This window comes from Platalea leucorodia (assembly GCF_965183815.1).
Source record: "Platalea leucorodia genome assembly, chromosome: Z".
Taxonomy (NCBI): Eukaryota; Metazoa; Chordata; class Aves; order Pelecaniformes; family Threskiornithidae; genus Platalea; species Platalea leucorodia.
The window spans coordinates 93938797-93959237 of NC_138858.1; the positions used below are offsets into that span (position 1 = coordinate 93938797).

At 47.1% G+C, this 20441-nt stretch overlaps 1 protein-coding gene across 1 annotated transcript in view; it reads right to left on the reverse strand.

Moving 5' to 3' along the window:
• The window catches only part of AAK1 (AP2 associated kinase 1), a gene marked incomplete at its 3' end in the record, with an annotated part of 41071 nt that overhangs the window by 15062 nt on the left and 5568 nt on the right, over window positions 1-20441 (reverse strand). The window lies entirely within an intron of this gene.

Here is a 20441-nt window from a genome sequence, read left to right on the forward strand (position 1 = left end):
AGCTGAAGTACAAACAGCAACGTTGCCTTGGACAGAAATCAGAGCTACAGATCATCCGCTGAATTACTAAAGGCCTCAACTTAAAAGGCTTCCCAACTTTTGAAGCGTCTGAGTTACGTTACAAAGCTGATTTGTGCAAGCAGAAGAAACCCATCTCGCACACATGGTTTGATGTTAGTGCTTTTAAAAAAGGACAGGAGAACAAGGGAAAAAACAACCCACGCACAATTCATTTTGTGGTCATCGCTATTAGTGAAGGCAGGACTCCCAGGACATACTTGACTTGTTTGGGATGAAAGCCTTTCATCTCTGTTCGCAATGCATCGAAATATAGGGGTTTTACATTTGTAGCCCTGGACAGAAATAGGAAGCCGATTGAGGATGGAGGTATATAGGCATCAAAGTTCCGCACCTGGCTCCCAGAGGTCAGAATGAATCAGAACAGAGCCTCACGCGGATCCCAGTAGCCAAGACGTGCCGCACAACGGCGAAGAGGGAAGCACGACGACATTGTCGACACCACAACCTAACAGCACTTCATTTGCGCTCCGTCACCTTATATCACAGCACGTATCTCTTTTATGCTTAAGGATTTCTACAGAATCAGCTCAATAGCAAGTTATGCTTCGGTGCCGCCGTAGCCTTCAGAAGCCGCACAAGGCCAAGAGCTGCAGTTACACACCATAAAAAGCTAGTCACATCCCCAAGAATTCTCATTTTAAAAGCTGGAGCCCTTTGGTGAATCCCGTTCTTTACAAGCTGCCAGAAACCACCAGATCAACAACACATATACAGTTACATCTGACACGTTTGTACATAATTATTACTAATGGTTATTTGGCACTTAAATGAGTTCCTCCCCATCATGTAAAACGTGACAAGTAAGGAAGCCACATTTGGGTAAAATTTAATGTTAAAATAGGCTGCCTTTGACAACTCCAGTCTTGCAACAACTGGTGCTTACAAGCTGTTAACAAATCAAACCCCACAGCCAAAAGGCCCACTGAAGCTTTTACTAAAACTGGGATTTATTTTTACTAAGAAAAGACTGAAAAAGAGCAAATGATCAGAAAACACTGCTGTATTCAAAGTATAACCCTCCCCATTTGTTATCAAACAGCTTTTATGGCACTCATTACAGCCCATCTTCCAGAACAACCACAGAAGAGTTACCTATGCAAATAACACGCCTGTCAGCACCAGAGCTGTTAAACAAAAAATATCTCTTAGCATGCAAAACCCTTAGTTTTACACATCGTAGTTTGTGTAGGAACTAGACCAGGTTTTCCAAGGAAGCCCCACTGACTTTTAAAAGCACAACTAACGGGAAGCAGCCGGAGAGAAGCTGCAAAAGGTGCAACAGAAAGGGGGGGGGGGGGGGGAGAGAAGAAGAGGGGAAAAAAGTGTAAAGACTTCATTTAAAGGTCTTAAAAACTATAATCCGGCTGCAAAATGGATATTCGAATTCGGAAAAATGGGACATGGCCCTGGGATACAGCAAGCTATACAGCTGCTGCTCACTCCTGCCAGAGAGGGTTTTAAAACCCTTGTAGTTCTGAGGGGCCTCATCTCTTCATAGCGCTCAAATTCAGACACCAAAATAACCCCGACTCTCTCCCTTAAGCCGCTTCAAGTCGAGGATCTCAAATTACAAGTCATTTTTAAGAACTCCTAAACCCACAGCAGTAGCCGTATTGTGCTACCCTAGTCACATTTGTCTCATTTCTGGAGAGCGAGTCTGCACACCCCGCTGTGCTATCTTTAGCCCAAAGGACGTCTATGCTGGAAAAAGGCAAGACAGCGCTCTACTGATTTTTCCCCCGCTCTTATAACCCACAACGGAGCCAGTAAGAAATAAGGGAGCCATGGCCAGCACCCCTTCCCCAATCCCTACTTTCTTAACACGTTATGCTTTTTAAAATCATTGGAGAGATCAGGTTTGGACTTATTTTTTTAAATTTCTGTACAGTATTTCCACAGACCACCGATAAAATCTAGAGAAAACATTAAACAAATTTAAAAACAATGTTCTTACAGAGTCTCAGTCATCATCGAAACGTTTTGGGAATCACAAGACTGACCTCCCCCCCAACGCGAAAGCCCGAAGTCGCCCATCAGCGGCCCCCCTCCTTCGGAGGGCGCAGCCCCTCCCGCCAGGCCCGGAGGCCAGCGGGACACCCTCTCTCTGTACAGCACTACGCTAGCAGAAAGAAACGTGAGCTGAGCAGCAAAAATAGACCAATTAAACTTTATTTAAAAAAAAAAAAAAAAAAGGCAGATCCACTAAATTCAAGGACCTCCTCCTTCTAAATCTTTGCTTCAGCTGACGGGGGACCAGCACCTCTCCAGGCCAAGTGCTGGTGTCTCAGCAGCAGCGTTTTGGGCAAGGCACCTTTCCTCCGGTCCGCGTCCTATGCTAATTAACAGAGTCACTCCTGGAGCATCCTCGCCAGAGCACGTACATCATGCTATTTCGCTTACAAGCCACCAGGGCCAACGGGCAAAGAACACTACAGTCCATGCAACGGAGAACATAGCTAAACCAACCCGAGAGCTCAAAGGAAAGAGAAATTTAGAATCTAAAAAACAAAATAAAAATTAAGTAAGTTACTGCTTTCTGATACAGGACTGCAACATCAACACGTAGGGACCTGACAGAAATACGGCCCAGAGCATCTTCCAAACGAAGCAGCGAGAGACAAATACGTCAGGTGGAGCCGCCTCCAAGGAAGAAGCGGCCCGCAACACTCGCCGAGTTGTCACGGTACTCCTACAAGTCATCGGAAAAATCACATCCTCGCGTCCCTCTCTCCCTTACCTTTAACTCCTGCAAACTTCAGCTGACGACACCACACATGGAAGCTGTGCAAAATCATTTAACTTATTTTGTCTGCAAATACACCTAGCAATTTGGTTACTTTATTATTAAACTCCCACTGACGGCAGATTAAAGCATGACAATTTTGCTACTAGTAAAAGCAGCATGCTTCTCTCCAGAGAAAACAAGTATTGATTTAATCAGGGTACATACAGCACTTTTTACACAGCAATCTAGAGAAAGCGTCTTTGCCATCAGAGAAGCAGAATTTGATGATCCACATCCATTCGACAGAGGGTGCAAAGTTTTACTTTCTAAACAACCAATGCGTCACCTGGTCTGATTGCCGCACTTAAAACGGACCATGATATTCCTTCCAAACTACAGTTTACTGAGCCCAGGCTTTGACTGTACCCAGGATTTAGTCCAGAAAGGCACAACACAATCAAGAACGTCTAACTTCCCTCAGGCAGTCATTCCACATTTAAATCGGAAAAGGTGTGAGAAATACCACCCTCATTCGAACCTCTCTGCGTTTGTTAGGCCCTGCGCTGCTAATCGGCTTCAGCACTGGCAGTCCTGCCCGCAGAGACGGGGGCTGCCAAAGGCTCAGTCAAAGAGCAGGAGGCTGCGGGAAGGGGTAGGGACAGAGCCCCAGGACCAGCGGCTTCTTGCCACGCTCCTCGCACACACACCGCTCTCCAAATACAACATCAGGGTCCATTCGCAGGACACACGGGCCGGTTTTAACAATACCAAGAACCTACACCCGCAAACTGGCTACCAAAGGAAGCAGCAGGTGCACGGACAGGGCAGAGAAGTCAGGCCACCGGCTTTCACGCGTCGCACGCTTATTTACAGAGACGGGGCTTGATCACATCCACGTGCCAGAGCTACAGCAGGAACCCTGCTCCTTCCAGGAGTGTTGGGGCTGCAGGGCTCTCCCGGCCCAGGTCACAGCTATAGGTGTACCCGCTGACAGGTTTCTCATGCAACACATGCACCAACCGCTGTATAGCTGAACGTCTGGAAAGGGCAGGGATGCCTTTAGCGGTCTGTACCTTGACCTGGAGAGATTTCCTTGTGCACAAGAGATGATTTTGGAGCTTTGGTCTGTCCTTCACCTCCCAAGTCCCTCGCACGTTTATCACCGACTGCTCACGAACCGCATCCCGCCAAGGAAAACGACACTCGCCCGGAACTGTTGCATTGCAAAAAAGGTTAGCAGTAACGCCACGCCATCGTTTTAAGGTTAGGGATTAAGGCGTACAAGCAGGTTACTAGCTAATACACTTGGAGTATTTTGAAGCACTTGAAACCTTTCTATTGGCAACTGTGGCCAATACTTCAGGTTCACGCTAAAAGAGCGGCTCCAGAAGGGCCTGTACTCCTACAGCTAGCTCAAAAACAGCGACTTTGTGGGTAAGCAGCAGACAGAAAATCCAGTTCACGTTTTTCAGCAAGGTATGACAGAAGGAGGACCCAAGGGATGGCTGAAGTTTTCACTGAAGACAGCCCAGAACAGCGATGCTGTTCAGCACAGCCCAGGAGGGGACCAAGCTATCAAGCACCTGGACCGCAGCCGACGCTGCCTAACAAAGACTTTCCAATGAGTTTAAGCGTTTTCTTTCACCTACCGCGCAGCATCACGCAGCAGGAGAGGGACCTGTTTGCAGAAGCTGATGGGTGCCTTCTCCTACGGGTCGCAGTGGTAAGGACGGGCGCTGCCCAGCCCCGGCTGTCTGCCCGGTCACCGCCGCGCTCAACAAGCAGGTTTTGCTCGGACAAGTCGCCCGGCACTCATTTGAACTCTGATGGTTTTTCATGGCATCATGCTGAAATTAATACACTCACTTTAGCTTTTAACTATCTTGCTAACAGCTGCTCCCCGCTGGTTAACCCTTCCTCCTTGCACACAACCATCTACGACATTACCACCGCCTCAGCCTCAAGGACTACTTTCGGCTTCCAGAGCCTCAGACCACAACCAATTTCTCCCTCCTTCCTCCAATCCAACCCCCAACTCTGCTAAATCTGGGCGAAGTTGAAAGGAAACAGATCAAAGACAAATTGACAAGCAATTATCATGAAGCACTGCCAGATGCACATTACAGGACCATTTATTTCTATTTTCAGTGCACGGCAAGCAGGACAACCCTTCCAAGGGCCAGCGATTGCCAGCCCTGATGCACGCCGCCAGCTCCCACACAGCAGACAGACACGCTGGGAGCTGGGTAACTGCAAGCCAGCCGAGGCCAGCTCAAGCGCCGGCGCTGCCTCAAGCGAAGCCGATGGCTGTGGCCCACGCGCCGGGGAGGGCGGGCCGCACACGAGGCAGAGCTGAGCGGCAAAGTAACCCAGGCGCCAGGATCACCCTCCTGCCTTTGCCGGTACGGCCGTTTTTCCAGTACACATATGGAAAGCAAACGGCAAGAGACCAGTCCAGGCTTCAGATGCAATAGAGCAAACACATCCAGAGACTCCGCAGGCACCAGAAGGGAGAGACGCAAGAACTAAGCCCGAGGGTCAGCTCAGAGGCCGCTTCTCTTGTCCCCTGCGTTCATAAGCACGTGCCTGCCATTCAGAGCTCCGAAGGAAAGGCAACTCTTTTCCCATACAAGCTAAAATACCGCTTTCATTCTACGACATAAAAAGATATTTATAGGCTCATCCTTAAGGCACATTAACACTGTTGAACAGGTAGCGCGCAGTCGGGACCGTGGTCACCATCAGCTTCGAGCCGACAACAGCCATCGGTCTCTCGGGAAACATCGCTGCCTTTTGCACACAGGCCTGCATCTACCTCTACAGCAGCATGGGAACGTGGCTGTCTTGCTACACGCTTCTGGCCTGACTGTTGTTCTTGCTAACTGGTTTTAGGACAAACTCAAAAGAAAAAAAAAAAAAAGGGAAGTTCCGATTATCTCCAGTCAATACAGATGCCAGAGCAATTTTCCATGCAGGTTTGTGTCACTGTACTGGCCAGTTTCCAGCGCTGGTAGTTGTATTTTCAGCCCTTCTGTAATTTCAGCAGGATGCAGAACTCTTCACAGCCAGGCAGGCACTTCTAAGCTAGGTAAAACCAGCCGCACAAAGCCGCACGTGATCCCCTCCCTTAGCTCCTCGCAAGGTAAGAAGATAGCCCTCTGCTGCATTTAAGTGCTTCACGTGTACTGCAAGCCTGGAATCCTCTTGCAACCAGCAACGCCGATCCGCAAACAAGCACAAGATGCTGCTTCCAAGCAAGTTGCCCTAACTAACGAGCGGGGAAGTTTACAGAGAAATGGGTTGCTCCTTCCATCACCCTTTTGTGACAAGCTCTTCCAGAGCTGCCTGTCGCCGGTGAACACATAAATTAGCCAAGCTCCGTAAGCGCTGGCACAGCAGACGAACTGTACGCCAAACACCGCAGGCCTTACCCTCGAGGGACACAACTGCCCTCCGGCACAGCCTAGGCCCACCTTGTCCTTCTGGGACGGCACCATCGGTGGCGATGGTGGGGAAACCATCGGCAACAGCTTGCCCCGAGAACCCCCTTCCTACCGACACGATGACTGTATCGTCACACACCATCACTTACTCAGCCGTTTGAGCTGCGTTTCAGTTCTGCTCCAGATCTGCAAACACACCCTATCAGATAACATTGAAACAGCAGAGAAGAAAACAAGGTATTACTGCAGGCAGGTTTTGTGCCTGCCAGACAACAGGTCCCCACAACAAGCCTGGTTTGTTCATGCTGAGCCAAAATAAAGCAAATTCAACCGCAGCCAGACAGCGTTTGAAGCACCAACTCAACAGAGCACTTCACCCGAGTTAATCATAGCCCAGACGAGGACTGGCTGGACTCTGCCTGCACGCACAAAGGGAAGCGGGGCAGATTTCACAGGATCCGCAGGACCAAAGGCCTCTTCACAAGCCATTAGCGTTCCCAAAACACACTGCATTTTCTGCGTTACCCCGCTATGCCAATCCACCACCCTCGGCAAGGGACAGCAGGTATAGAAATAGCTTCATCCCAACACCATTAGGCAGAACACCTCCTTTTAAAAACCACGCTGAAAGTACCTCCCAGAGACGCTAAATGCTGTTTGCGCAGGAACGAACGAGACACGTGGCACGATGCTCTCCCAGCTGCATGTTTGAGCTCCGCAATAACAGCTACAAAAACATCTTTATCGCATGGATGTGTCTTCCCTCTGCAGACATTTTCAAGTTGTGTCTTTGATCACATCCCTCATTTTTTTTTCCAAGGCTATGTCAGATAACCCGAAAGCAGCTAGGTTTGAGGAGGAAGAACCGCACCTCTTTTCAGTTAAGTTAGTCAAATCTTTGGGCTTGAAAGAGCCAATTATCAAATCATCAATTCCCACTTTAAAAAAAAAAAGAAAAATCACTGCTTCACTTTGGATTTTCTCCATCACCCTTCTACAAACAAATTAACAATATCTGGAATTACCATAGTTCCTGATAAACGTTCTGGATGCCACTAAAAACTTTATTCTTCAGGGGTGAAATTCTTCTCTGAGCTGGACAAACAACGCATGTGGTTTTCCACTGAACTGTTTCCAGCTTTCTGTGTTTTAGCTCTATCTCATCCACCTCCAAGCTCTGCGTGCAAGACAGCCCACCGCGCTTTAGTGCTGAAGCTGAGGGGGACAGCCAAGTGCTTTTCCGATGTCCCCGACAACTGCCCTAGGAATATTTAGCCTCCAGGGACAGCCAGCTAGGCGTTTTAAGCTCCGGTTGTGCTAGCAGGCACTTAAAATTAAGTGCTTTGCTGAACCAGGCACAAAGCCGCTCCTCATTTGCACAATCCGAACACTTACAGATTCTTATCCATCAAGAATTATGTCATGTTTTGCCTTATCTCACAAGCCAGAAGAACTTCCTTAGCATTTACTTGCTTAAGTAGAAGGGGCAGGCTCATTCAGATTTTTTTAATCTTCCCCCCCCCCCAAGCCAGGATGCTGTAACCCAGTTACAGGAAAGCCACACCGCCTCCCTTGCACAGGGTGTTTGCAGCTCACCATTCCCAACACTTATTTTTCCCGCAGTCATAGTCACAACCAGCTGACACACAGACACTGCACATCACCCACTACTGGACATCATCACTTGGCAACACCAGAACCATTTTTTCTCTCTGCTGCTGTACTGAGAAAGCCATCCCGCACCTCTGACGCCTCTCTCTAGGTGGCATAACATGCAGCCATTTAACAACAAAAAAAGTTTTTCCCTAGCTGTGGATCCATAATATACACAATTCTTGACCATCAAGCACCAAAATATTGGGGCATCTTTTCCGGGGATAGAGATGGCTTCGGCAAACCTCAACGTTGGAATCACTTACCCTTCACCACAAAGAAAAAAGGCCAAGAAAAACACTTTGGGCCAAGTTAAGCAATACAATCATCTGTAATTATTTTAGTCAATGTCCAAGTTCCACTAACGTTAGCATCAAGCTCTGCAAGCCCATCAGGGAAAAGCACTCAGATGTGCCAGTGCTTCTCTCCTGCAGCTCTTAGTGCCAGTTCTCAACAAAGGTGGAAGAATAACCCGGTCTCAGTTCTCCCCACCAAGGATGAAGATGGCCAAGTGACTCATCTGTAGAGCAGGGAAAAAACACCAAGGTGCCCTGGGATTCTCTCCTCAGACCACAACGGGGCTGCTGAGCTGCAGAGACCTTCAGAAAAACTTCCCCCTGCTGCTGGAAAGCATTACTGCGCATGACAACACGAGTCTCGCTGCCCCGAGGAGACGCGCCCAGCAGCTCCCGTAAAAAGCACCACACTTGGTCCCAAGAACACGGCGATAACTGGAAGGAAAGCAAAGGGCAACAGCGCCTTACTGATCATGTCTCATGTGTGACGATCTTGTGTCACCCTCCACACAGACAAATATTTGCGGGTTAATTTTTATATGGGCTTTTTATTTTAAGTATAGTTCCACTAGTCAACTATGATGGGCATTAGGATTATAGTGCTATTTTTGCCGGTATTAATCTGTGCTAATATATTCTTTCTGCTGTCTTTTATTCCACTCTTCCGTTGCCCAGCAGGAGGGTATCACGGCAGCATACCTGCGAAAAAACGTATGATTTCAAACCCCATTTTTCCCCTTTTAATGCAACTTCTCCATCACTTCTGAGCTCTTTGTTTCCAGGGCGGGATATTTCACCCCAAAGTAAGTTTTCTGTGCCAATATTACCCCTTTTTATTACCAAATGTGCCCAGAAACTGGGATTTGTATTGTGAAGTGTTCTGCTTTGATACATAACAAGGAATTGGAATGGCCAGGAACACTGCACATTTTTTCTGCTTTATGAAGCATCTACAACACCCTTAAAGTTAGACCGAGATGTCAGCGTTAACACCTTTAAAGAAAAAATACAACTCCCTCAATAATTTTTTTTAAAGTGGTTCGAGGTTTAATTAAGAAGCCACAGTAATGAGGCAGACTTTGCATTAGGGCTGTAACACCCGAGATCACAGCTATATCAAAGCAAGTAAAGACAACACTGGTACAATCTAGGATTTGCTGAGTTCAACCCGGAACATTATCTCTGCTTCCACTTCCTTGAGATGGAAATTGTCAGAAACACAAGCAATTTGCAAATAAATCCTCTGTTCTTTAAGTCATGGTCTTCAAGAGGATGCTACTAGGGTAGGAAAACCTGCAATTAACAAAAAAGGCAAAAAATTAAGAACCTGACCAAAGAACACATGGGTCAGTGTGACACCACACTGCCCATAGCAGCAGTATGAAGCAAAGGCCCTGCTTACACAGCTCACGTCCCTGAGCTCTGCCTTGCAGACACGAGCTCTGCAGGCTGTCTCCAGAAAGCAAGTTTGTGCTGGAAGGGCACCTTCAGGTGTCCAACCAGGGAAAGTCCAGAAAAGACCCCTCAAACCGCAGCATCTCACCGTAAGAGAGAGGAGCAAGTCGACCTAGCAGGATGGGACTGAAGGTTCACCCAGAAACCCCTCTCATTACATTTTCAGTATGGCACAACATATTACCAACAGGAAGAAACATTTTTAGAGGTTTCCCAGTACGGTCAGGTATCACAAAGGGCCCTGACTGTTGCCAAGAATCCAGTCTTAAAAGCGAACATTAGATTTGTTACTCACAAGCTGGCTTTGGTCTGGTGAAAGATTAATCACTGATGCAGTCAAACAGCATTTCCTACACCCTCTGCTTTTTCAGAAGGCAGTAGGAGGTAGTCTGCTACTATAAAGCCTGCGGGCAAAGGGGCACTTCAGTTTTCCCCAAGCAAAGACACCAGACTCACTGCAGTTAAACAGATGACTGCAGGATCACTAGCGTGGCCTCCGGTATTTTCTTACTTTTTCATGGTCGTCTCCACCTAAGCAGCATCCAAAAAGGTGAGCGCTTTGGGGCTTCAAACTTCTCTTTCCCTCCAGTGGTTTTATAGCTTTATGACTAACATACAAAGTCTGCATAAAAAAAAAAAAGAGGATTTTATTCTTGCCCCAGTGGAGTCAAATGCAGGTAGGTCGAGGAGGACAAGATTAACGGACAGAGGAAGGCTTTCTCCGGCCTCATTTCACCCTCTCCAAATGACAACAGGATGCTGGTGAGCAGCACAGGACTGTCTCACTGAAAAAGCGTGGCCCTGTGTCACCGCGTCACTGTCTGGCACAGGATTTCACCTGACTCAGCCTCTCGCTTATAGGCAGGACTGACAACGCCCGCAGTCCCTCCTGACGCGTCTGTCTGGCCTGTTCTTTAACTACCCTCTCACCCTCCACGTGCTCTCGAGCGGCGTGTTCCCGGGGTGCTGCTGCCCTCACCATCAGGAGGTCTCACCAAACTCTCCATTGACTTGATTTCAACCCCAGATTCTTACCCTACACGCCACAGACATCGACAAGCTCCTGCCAGTCTTTTCTCCGCAACCTCCTGCACAGCTGGAGGTATGCTAGCCAGGGTGTCTCTTCCAGATTACCCAGCACAAAAAGGCTAAAAAGACTTGAAGCAGTGGTGGTTGTATTAACGTTCTCCTTTGTGTTTGTATTTTGTTGTTTTATTACCACATATTGGAGTGTTGTTCATCATGACACTTGGGGTTTGGGATTTAATTAATGCCTATGACTCACTCTCCCACCCAATTCCATAATCCCCTGGTTACATTAGGGTATGTACATGTTATTTTATACCTATATAAGCGAAGATTGCTCACCCTCAAGTTGCACGCACAGAAAACGCCTAGCCTATCCTAAAGGCATAGGCTTGCATCGTGTTCCTAGAGTACGTGGACATAATTGGTGTTTGTTTTTCACGATCCAGGCTACAAAATTAGGATTTTCTTTACCTAGGCTAAGCTGTGTCGACAGCTTGCAAGCTCGAGCACAAAGTAGTGACAGGGTGTGCTCAGCCACCAGCTGAAACACAACAGGCTCACGCACAGAAACCCACAGCTCTAAGTGCGACTTGAACGACTTTCTGAAGGTGGCAATGAGAACCGAGAGGCGAAACGCAGGACGCTGCACAGACAACAGAACAAGCAGTGGGCTCTGCGGAACCGAAAGCCCGAATGTGGATCTCCTGGTCTTACTACACCCAAGTTCCTCTAACCGCAAGCAGTGTGCGTGTTTGTGTGTTATAAACCAGAGTCCAGTTCTGAACAAGAACAAAACAAAACCCCTTATCCCCTGCCAACAAACTCTCCAGCTGAGAGCAGCAGATAATAATGCTAAACTAAACAGGTCTACTCTCGGCCGAGATTTTCTACCTCAAAGGAAGTAACAAGCTTTACTTAGTTGGTTTTTGTTTTGGTTTAAGTCACTTGACTTATGCTAAAGCATAACAGTGCCAAGTTTAAGGGACTACTTCAGTCTAAAAGGCCTGCCCCAGCATCGCCTCGAGTAGCATTTGGAGCAAGCTATGAAGATGAACTCTACAGATCGGGAATACAAACCACTGGTCTCGGCAGGGTAGAAAGCGGGGTCTCTGCACGGTACTGCAGGGGTTCTCCTTCAGCTCGGGGAGTCTAAAACACAGAGATACAAGTCCTTATAGCCCACACAGGCCTAACTGCTACGAAGCAAATGAGACGGCAGAAAACAAAGTACCACGCTTCCTTTCGTGCACCGGAGCGGTCCCTGGGAAGTTCCCCATGCTCATTTGCAAGAGGAAAGATACAGCTCTCAGTGTCTAACCTCACCACATTCACCTGCGCAGGGAGTTAAACACCATTAGAACAAAACCAAAATCAGTGTAGATTCCGGCTGGTTTACTAAGCCTTCAGTTGTGGGTTAGTCTGTTCCTTTGAGCTGCTTCCATTGCCCCTAAACAGCACTTTAAAAGGCTGCATACTGGAGCGGAGATAGAAAGGCTCTGGGAAACTTATCAAATCAGATCTTGAAACATCAACCGCCAATTAAATAGTCTGAACATTTAAGAGTTATCTTGAGGGCAAAGAAAAAAAAAGGCAAACCACTAACTCCAGCTGAAAGACCTTTGTCTGTGTGAGCAGCAATGGTCACGATCGCTCAAATTTCATCCATGTTCTGACCATTTTACGTGGCTGCAGGAGCGAATCAGAGCTTCAGAACTGCGGGGAAAGTAGATAGCACCTAGACAAAGCATAAAGGACACCTAGTATTTCAGGACAGGAAACCTGAAACAGACACAAATATCAGGAGAATCAGCTGAAACCTGCATCTCCCAGATGAGATGCTAAGCAGATGGAAAATTAGCCAAGCAGGTATATTTGCAACACAATCAGGAATTTAATAGTGACCATACTCAAAAGAAGATTGCAACAGTGACAACTGTAAAAAAGCCAAGAGAGCTCTGAGTGAAGCTGAACTACAGGAAATGCAGCTTCTCATTTTATAAATATTTCTAGTGATACTTTAACTAAAGAAACTATACGATGAACAGGGACACAGGTTGTGTGCCAAGCTCTCCAAGGATAGCATCCTTCTGGCATAGGACAACTCTTGAAGAATATTCAAACTTTGCTGGGCAGCAGCCTCATAAAACCACCAACCCACCTCCCCTCCTTGCAGACCATGCAAGGACTGCACACAACGCCTTTCCTCCTAGCAAAGGCTGGGGCTTCCCAGCTTTGGTCCTACTGCCAGAGGAAAGCAGCGTTGGGAAATCAAGGCAGATTTGAGTTCACCTGGTTCGCATTCATACCAATACCAGTTCTGAGCAGAGCGGGTCATAAACTCACATTCAGTCCTCCGTTTCACACAGCCAGCCTGCGGCAGAGAATTACACATGCAACCCTGCAGCTCCAGAAGTCTCAAGGTTTAGGCGTGAGGCTCTGCACTCTTCCACCAACGATAACCATTTTAAGCAGCAAGAAATTCTCCACGCAGCTCACATTTGAGCTGGAAAGAATTGATTCTCCACAAAGTAAATTTGGACATAAGAGCAACACGGTTTGCATGTTCTATTGGCTTAAAAGAAGAGAAGCCTCCATCGCTGGCCAGCAACAATCTGCTAGGCAGCTTCATGCTGAGCAAGTTTGCTGGGCACGGAAGGCCCAGCATCTGCGTCAGCTTTGTGCCGGATACAAAATGCAACTGCTGCACAACTGATTTAGTGGGAGGGGGGAAAGAAAAAAGGGAAAAAAAATCAGCTACAAAGATATCTCCAGAGTCATGGGCATCGATTAGACGACACGCACCGTCACAGCGGAAATCTGCACCCAATACTGCAAAAAGCCCAAGGCGTGGAGGCAAAGCCCTGCTTTTTGGAAACTCCTCTCACTACCAAACTCCAGAAAGCAGTAGCTCTCACAGCTCCAGCTGTAGCACTCCTTAAGCTCCAGTCTTTAAATACCACCAGACAAGCTTTAATAGAGCATCTAGCATAACTAACGCAGCAAAGGACTTCTCCCCAGGTAAAACAAAGGCTCAAGCTCACGTAGAGCTCGTGGGTCAGACTCTCAGCAAGAGTAAAGCAGGGACGTAGTTAGCCCTACACAGATTTACCATAGCTGAGAATCCTAATGTGATTATCCAATATTACCAACATAATTATAGGGCCCTGGCTTAGTGTCATTGCTGCAATATCTAGGCCATGACAAGACAGATTTAGATTTACAGGCTCCACCCTCTTCTAGGCGCTTTTTAAATAGGCAGGGCGTCATAGTTAACGTTAGTGTGGCAGTCATGGCCACGAGTGCCTAAACTCTGCAAAATAATACAACCAGGAACGTCACTCAACACAGAACAGAAGCACAGCCTTTACCTCTTCTGATTTTAGGAGAGCAAGACTGGTTGGCTAGGGATTGTTGTGGGGTTTTTGGGTGAACATGTAGTTTATTAGCCAAGACGCTCACAGCTGCAAACGGGCACAAAATATTTATATAGTCACAGGCATTTTCACTGCATTGATGACATGGAAAAAGCATAACTGTCTCTTCCTCACTTCTCTGGGTTTTGATAGGTCTGATCTAAAGCTGGTTAGCTTCATTTCTTGGCATTTTTCAGGACCCTGTCTCATTACAGATCTTTAAGAGCCACTCCTCTCCCCTAGAAGATACCCCTTCAACTCCCAGCCAGCTCCATGGAGAAAGTCAAAAAAGGAAGGTGTAAATCACAATATAGCAGAGAAAGGAGGGGAGAAAAAAAGAAGGGGGGGAAGGAAACTGATCTCTGCCATGCAACAGCATATTAGAAGCTGTTAAAATAAAGCATATTAAAATAATCAGTGGGCAAGATTCATCCTGTGCGTTAACTCTGCATTTCCTGTTCCAAAACTCTAGTCCGAGGGCAGCGGCAGCTTGTCACATTATCCATCCCCCAAGAACACGGTCAGAACACAGCCTGGACACCTTAATTTAGGGGTATTAAAGTCTCACGGTATTTGTGACAGCAATTTCAAAACAAATAGCCACTCACTAAAGGCTATGGAACTGTCCCGGCCTTCACGGCAGGAGGCACGTTTAGATGTTGACGTGGGTAGGTTTGCTAGGCATGTGCTCCGCTTTACAGGACTGTGCATCCACTCGATTCCTCCCTGACAGGCAGACTTGGAAACCCAAAGCTGATGGAGCGGTGTTTTATTGCTATGCAGCAAGATACACTGCCTCCAAGTAGATTACTTGGCAAAGCAGGCTCAGTCCCTCTCTATTGTGACAATTTTAGTCCTTGAACTTCCACTGTAAGACTAAAAAAAAAAAAAAATTTAATGGGTCACGAATAACTTACAGCTTAAAAAAAAAAATTATTTGTTTAGTTATCAGTCAGCCCTCTGAAAAGCACATTTCAGCTGCTATTATTCCAAGCAGCTGCTAAGAGCATCCGAGACCTCGTTCATCTCCAAGTGAAATTAGCAACGGCACAAACATGCTGCGGAGCATGACTGGTTTTGAGTGAACATGACTGGAACTGCAAAGCCAGCAAGAAGCTGCAGCAACTGCACGCAGCTGAAAAGCCTCGCTGGAAAGGCAAGGAAGCGGTGAATCACATCGACAGGAGAGGAGAGAAAAAAACAAAACGAGTTGAGCAGAGAGCAGGTTGTAGCTGGAGGTGGGGAGGAAGGAGAAAGCAAGACTAAGCTGGCCAGGGCTGGGACTGGTTTTTAGCTGGACTTGCTTGCAAGGGCCAGCCAGAGCAGGCTTACTGGAGCCCTTAAGTGCTATGGTAACAGCAAACTCCATCTGGGAAGCAATTATGCAAGGATCCAAAGAGAGCTCATGGCAACAGACAAGTTAGACATTTAGGAATTTTGACTACTATGGTAGCACGCAGACATCCCTAGCGAGCAAAGCAGCATGAAGAACACAAGAGAGACCCTAATACATACATTCGCGGAAAAGCTCAAGCTTACAGCCAACACGACACTCCAAGAGCTTCACAAGAGCATATGGAAGTTTGTGCCAAACAAGTCTCTTCTGCTTAAACCCCGGAATCCCGATTTCAACCTTTTCAGCTCCCCCATATAACTGCAGGTATGCTCTTGAGCCACCGAAGTGCCATCTCACTGAGTAACAGAAAAACTCAACTGAAGGCCTACATAATATTCCTCTAGCAGAGGCTATGCTAATCGAACCCTGAAGACAGCAACGAACTTTTCAACTCCTCAGTACATGCCAAGCGCGGAGAGAGGTATCCACTACCCCACCAGGCTGCTCTCAGGGAATTCAAACCACTGGGTACAGTCAGGAACACACAGTATCCATCATTCAGCACAGGAGGGGAAAAAAAAATTAAAAAAAAAAAAAAATCAGCCCTACATGAAGCAGGGCTTTGAGTTTTTCCACATATACGCAGGTGAGGAAGGAGAGAGATACGAATAGGCATATGCCTGTCTGTTCATTTGTCAGATGTCCAGAAACAGGAAAGGGTTGCAGGGTCCAGAACCTGCAGTCTCGTGACTGTTACTCACAGGCCGCAAAATTATTAAGGATTTAATTCATCAGCTCAAATGAACTTACATAACTGCTTGAGAATCCCAACTTACATATAATATATCAATATATGCATTTCGAGCCTGCCCGGTAGCAGAAAAATCTCCAAGGTACAACGTAAGAGCTTCTTATGTTAAGTTTAAAACAAAAGCAAAAGGTAGAAAACCACCATCTGTCCCACTCCAAAAATAGCATCATTTTAATTTTAAAAAAATCCAATACATGTTTAATCCTGTCACATGTTCTGTCGAACGCTGTGTGAGCAAGGTTCAGTTTGCGTGTTTTCTGTGGTCTCTGAAGAACATCAGATCCTTAGAAGATACTGCGTGTTAATTATCATGTCGCGATCCGCTGTAAGATTACGGCTGCTTGCACCGCGCGATGCGTCTCTCTGAATACGCGTCCTAAGGCGGCAGCACACGAGCGTATTTTGGTACCGAAGGCGAGCGTTCAGCCTCAGCAGGCCCAGGCAGGGGCAGCCAGGCATCTCCCAGGAGCAGGGACAGTCTTTGTTCTGTGTTTGCATTATGTGACACAGGGCCCTAGTCCGTGATGAAAGTTCCTCGATACTATGGTGACATGAATATTAATGATGCTGTGGTTAAAACGCCAGACAAGGAGTTACATTTGCATTTAATACAAGGCTTCGTCACTGCTTTCCTGCATAGCCCTTATCAAATTGCTACATCTTCATGGGCTTCAGTTTCTCATTTGTAAAATAATTTGATAAGCCTTTCCTCCACCATCTGTTTGTCTGCTTTGCAGAGAGGGGAAGGGGAACAGCCACACACAGAACCACAAGTTATGTGACACCTAGCACACAGGGGTCTTTATGTTTGCTGAAAAGCAGAGACGGCACAACAGTTCAAACCACAACTGGTAAACGGGTATAGAAACAGAAGGGTAAACGCATATTCACATATCCGTAAGTACATCTTCTAACTCGAAAGCAATGGGTAAAGGCCAAAAGAAAGGCTCTGACTTTCAGCAGACTTTTTCTTGCCAGAAATACGCACTCAAGGCACCCCAGGACAGAGCCTGACCCAAGTCTGTACTGCCCCTTCCCTTTCTCTCTGCCAAACTGTCCCTTCCTTCATCCTTTGTGTGCTATGCAATGCATTTTTTTTTATTTCCTTACAATTGTAATCAATTAAAAAAAACATGAACGTAAGAACCAGCAGGATCTTACCAGTTGACAGCTGTGGCTGGCTTCTTGTGTCACCTTACATTCACTGGCTTGTAAAAGGGCTGTAATGAACAGGCAGCCACCGAAGAGCTTAAGTCAGAACACACTCAACTTTGCAAGCAGCGCTTGCTGAAATTCCCAGGGAACGCTCCGTGCACATCAGCTAGCGTCCACACCACCTGCTCCCCAGCACGGTTACGAGCATCCTGCTGACGCCGCCTGCACTGCGAGGGGGAACCAAGGCGCAGGCATCGGATGAGTTTAGCGGGTACCTCTCAAGCATGTAAGTTGCCTGACGGGACACCTGCAGAGCCCTAGTCAAAGCAACGGGGATCCTACAAAGAGCGAACCTTCCCATCCCAGCCACTGAGCCATCCCGGCTTATCTCCTGCCCTTACCCCAGCTCTGGCCCCAAAGAGACAAGGCACTGCCTCTTCCCTCCAGCCAACGCCTCCTGCCTATTTGTGCTGAACCCCAGCGGGATCCATGCTATTCATCGGCTCCCTGCACACCACGCGTATGCCTGCCTAACGAGAGATGCTACAATATCTGACTAAAAAAGAAAGGCAGGTGCATCAGCGCGCAAGTGTATGCAGGCACACACGTGCTTTCACAGACCCTTCTCCTAACTTAAAAGGATATTTTCTTTAAGAATTTCGCCTTATCTTTCATGCCACCAATCATTTGCATATCCTCAGGTATTAGATACTTCTTGCCAAAGGTCACGAAGGGAGCTATTTGACCAGAGCCCAAGGGTCAACAGCAGCCACGAACACCTTCCTATGAACACACGGCAGTCGTAAGGCAGGGATTTCCCGTCGATCCAGCTCGCTCCTCCAAGGCGGCAGCTGAGCGCGGGAGAGAAGGTCTTTATTTCCGAAGCACTTCACAAGTCAGAAGCAATTAATCCTTCAGAGGCTCATGACAGGTAACTAAAGTACCACTGACTTAGCAGGTAGGTCGCGCAGAGAAGGCACGTAAAGCAATAGGTCTGCACTTCTGTGCTCCTCTCACATCGGCGCTGATTATTTGTGTTCATTTTAAGTATTTTAAACCACTTTGAAAGTCTGAATTTTATATCACTCACTCCCGCAACATCTGAATAGCTTCCACGCACAATCCAGGATAGCAGTGAAGTCACGAAAACAGGCATACCACATCAAACCAAGGGTTCATCTTGCTTGCTGTGGTGCTTTGAACAGAAACCGATGTTCAGGGAAAGCCCGCGTGAACCAGGCCACATCGTGCTTCTCATGGAGCACTCTGCACTTCTTCAAGAGACAAGCGCCGAGTTTATTTTACCGCTGCCATTAGAGCTGTGCAGCAAAAGCACACGTCAACCTTGCAAGCATCATTTAGCTTACAGAAATAAAGGAGATACAAGCTAAGATTTCACCTGAATTACAGCTGTGCATTTAAACAGCTTCAGAAGACCATGTATTTTATTCTCACACCCTCGAGAACAGCATGCCAGATTGCTTAAGTTCACACAGGCACATTTTGGGGTCACCTCCCTATTATAGCCCTACGAACACCAAATAGGAAGTAAAACCAGCATGTTCCTAACAGCGAACGAATGAAGATCAGATCTACCTGTCCTCACAGCAGCACCAGCTTCCAGCTCAGCTGTGGGGTGGATGTACTTGCACGCAAAGTCTCTGCTTGGGGAACTCAGCTGCTGATGGCTTTTTTTATTTTTAATCTATGAGATCACCCGTCACTGGTACGTAATTTGTTTCTGCAAAATCATGAAGCAAACCAGATGCTATAAGCATCTTGTTCCAAAAAAGTCTTTAATCCAATCCTGTGACACATGGCCCGGGGTCCTGATGTCAGCATGGGTTCTGCCACAGAGCAAGCGTAAATTTATGCCCAAATCACATGTGTGCCAAGAGCACACCCATTTAAAACACACACAGGCAGCATTTGAGAGAAAACACAGACTGCAATTAAAGCACTCAATCTGGAAGGCCAGAGATCAATTCCTGACTTGGCCACACATACTCTGCATTGCTTCACCTTCCTATCTCAACGTACTCTTTCCCAGCAGCCCTGAAAGGAACGGAAGGACGTTTTCCCAGGCTGTGCCAGGGCTCAGATACTCTGGCAACAGGGCAGCGAGAGCTCCTCACGTTAGAGGAGCTGCAGCAGCTCTCCTCTGCTTGCGTTCTACTGCATCATACTGTAGGCAGAAACAATAACCTTCACTTCATTTAGTGGCAATTCCTGGACCTCCCACAAAAGGAGAAAAAGAAAGTTTCCCTAATGACTTCCGCCACAAATGAGAGAATTACCTTGCAACTGTGTTTCACTTAAGCCTTTCCAAATCTTTTCCTTGTGCTTATAAATCACTGTCAGTATTGCTCCTACATTTAAAAAAGTACAGCAGCCAGTATCTGACTTACGGAGGCACGTTTCCAAAACGATACCGCCGCAAGGACATCCTGCACTTCCCCTCATCCAAGAAAGAAGGCATCCTTTCCTGGAAAACTTATTTATTCAGTTACCTCTCGTTATCAAAAGAGAACTCCTCCATAAACCGAGTTTGCTTATGGCATGCTTCTCCTCAGAGACTTCCTGTCTCCTTCCACATGTGAAACACGGGTAAACACTTAGTACAAATGAAGGCAAATTGGTTGTGACTTTCCAGAAGAGCAGCAGCAAGTCCTGCAGCTGGCAAGCTGCTGTTCCGACAGGCACAGCCACAGTCTCGCCAAATCACTATTTTCACTGAAAAAAAGTCACCTTCAAAGGAAGCGGCTTCCAGTCTCAATGCAAGTGTGCAGCACCTCGTCAGTTCTGACCCCTTATTAGTCATGATTAATGCAGGTGGGTGAGCTTGGAAGGCAGCAAGTGCTAAACCCAAAGTGGATTCCAGCTTGTCTTCAGCACATTTATAACTTACCACCTGCTCTCCTCAACTGCTGACAAGCTCCCGTACAAAGGGGAGAAGGCCCACGACAATAAAAAGATTATGGCAGTACATGTTCTCCTTAGATCCAAAATGTCATTGCTGGTGTCGCAACCAGAGGTTAGTAACC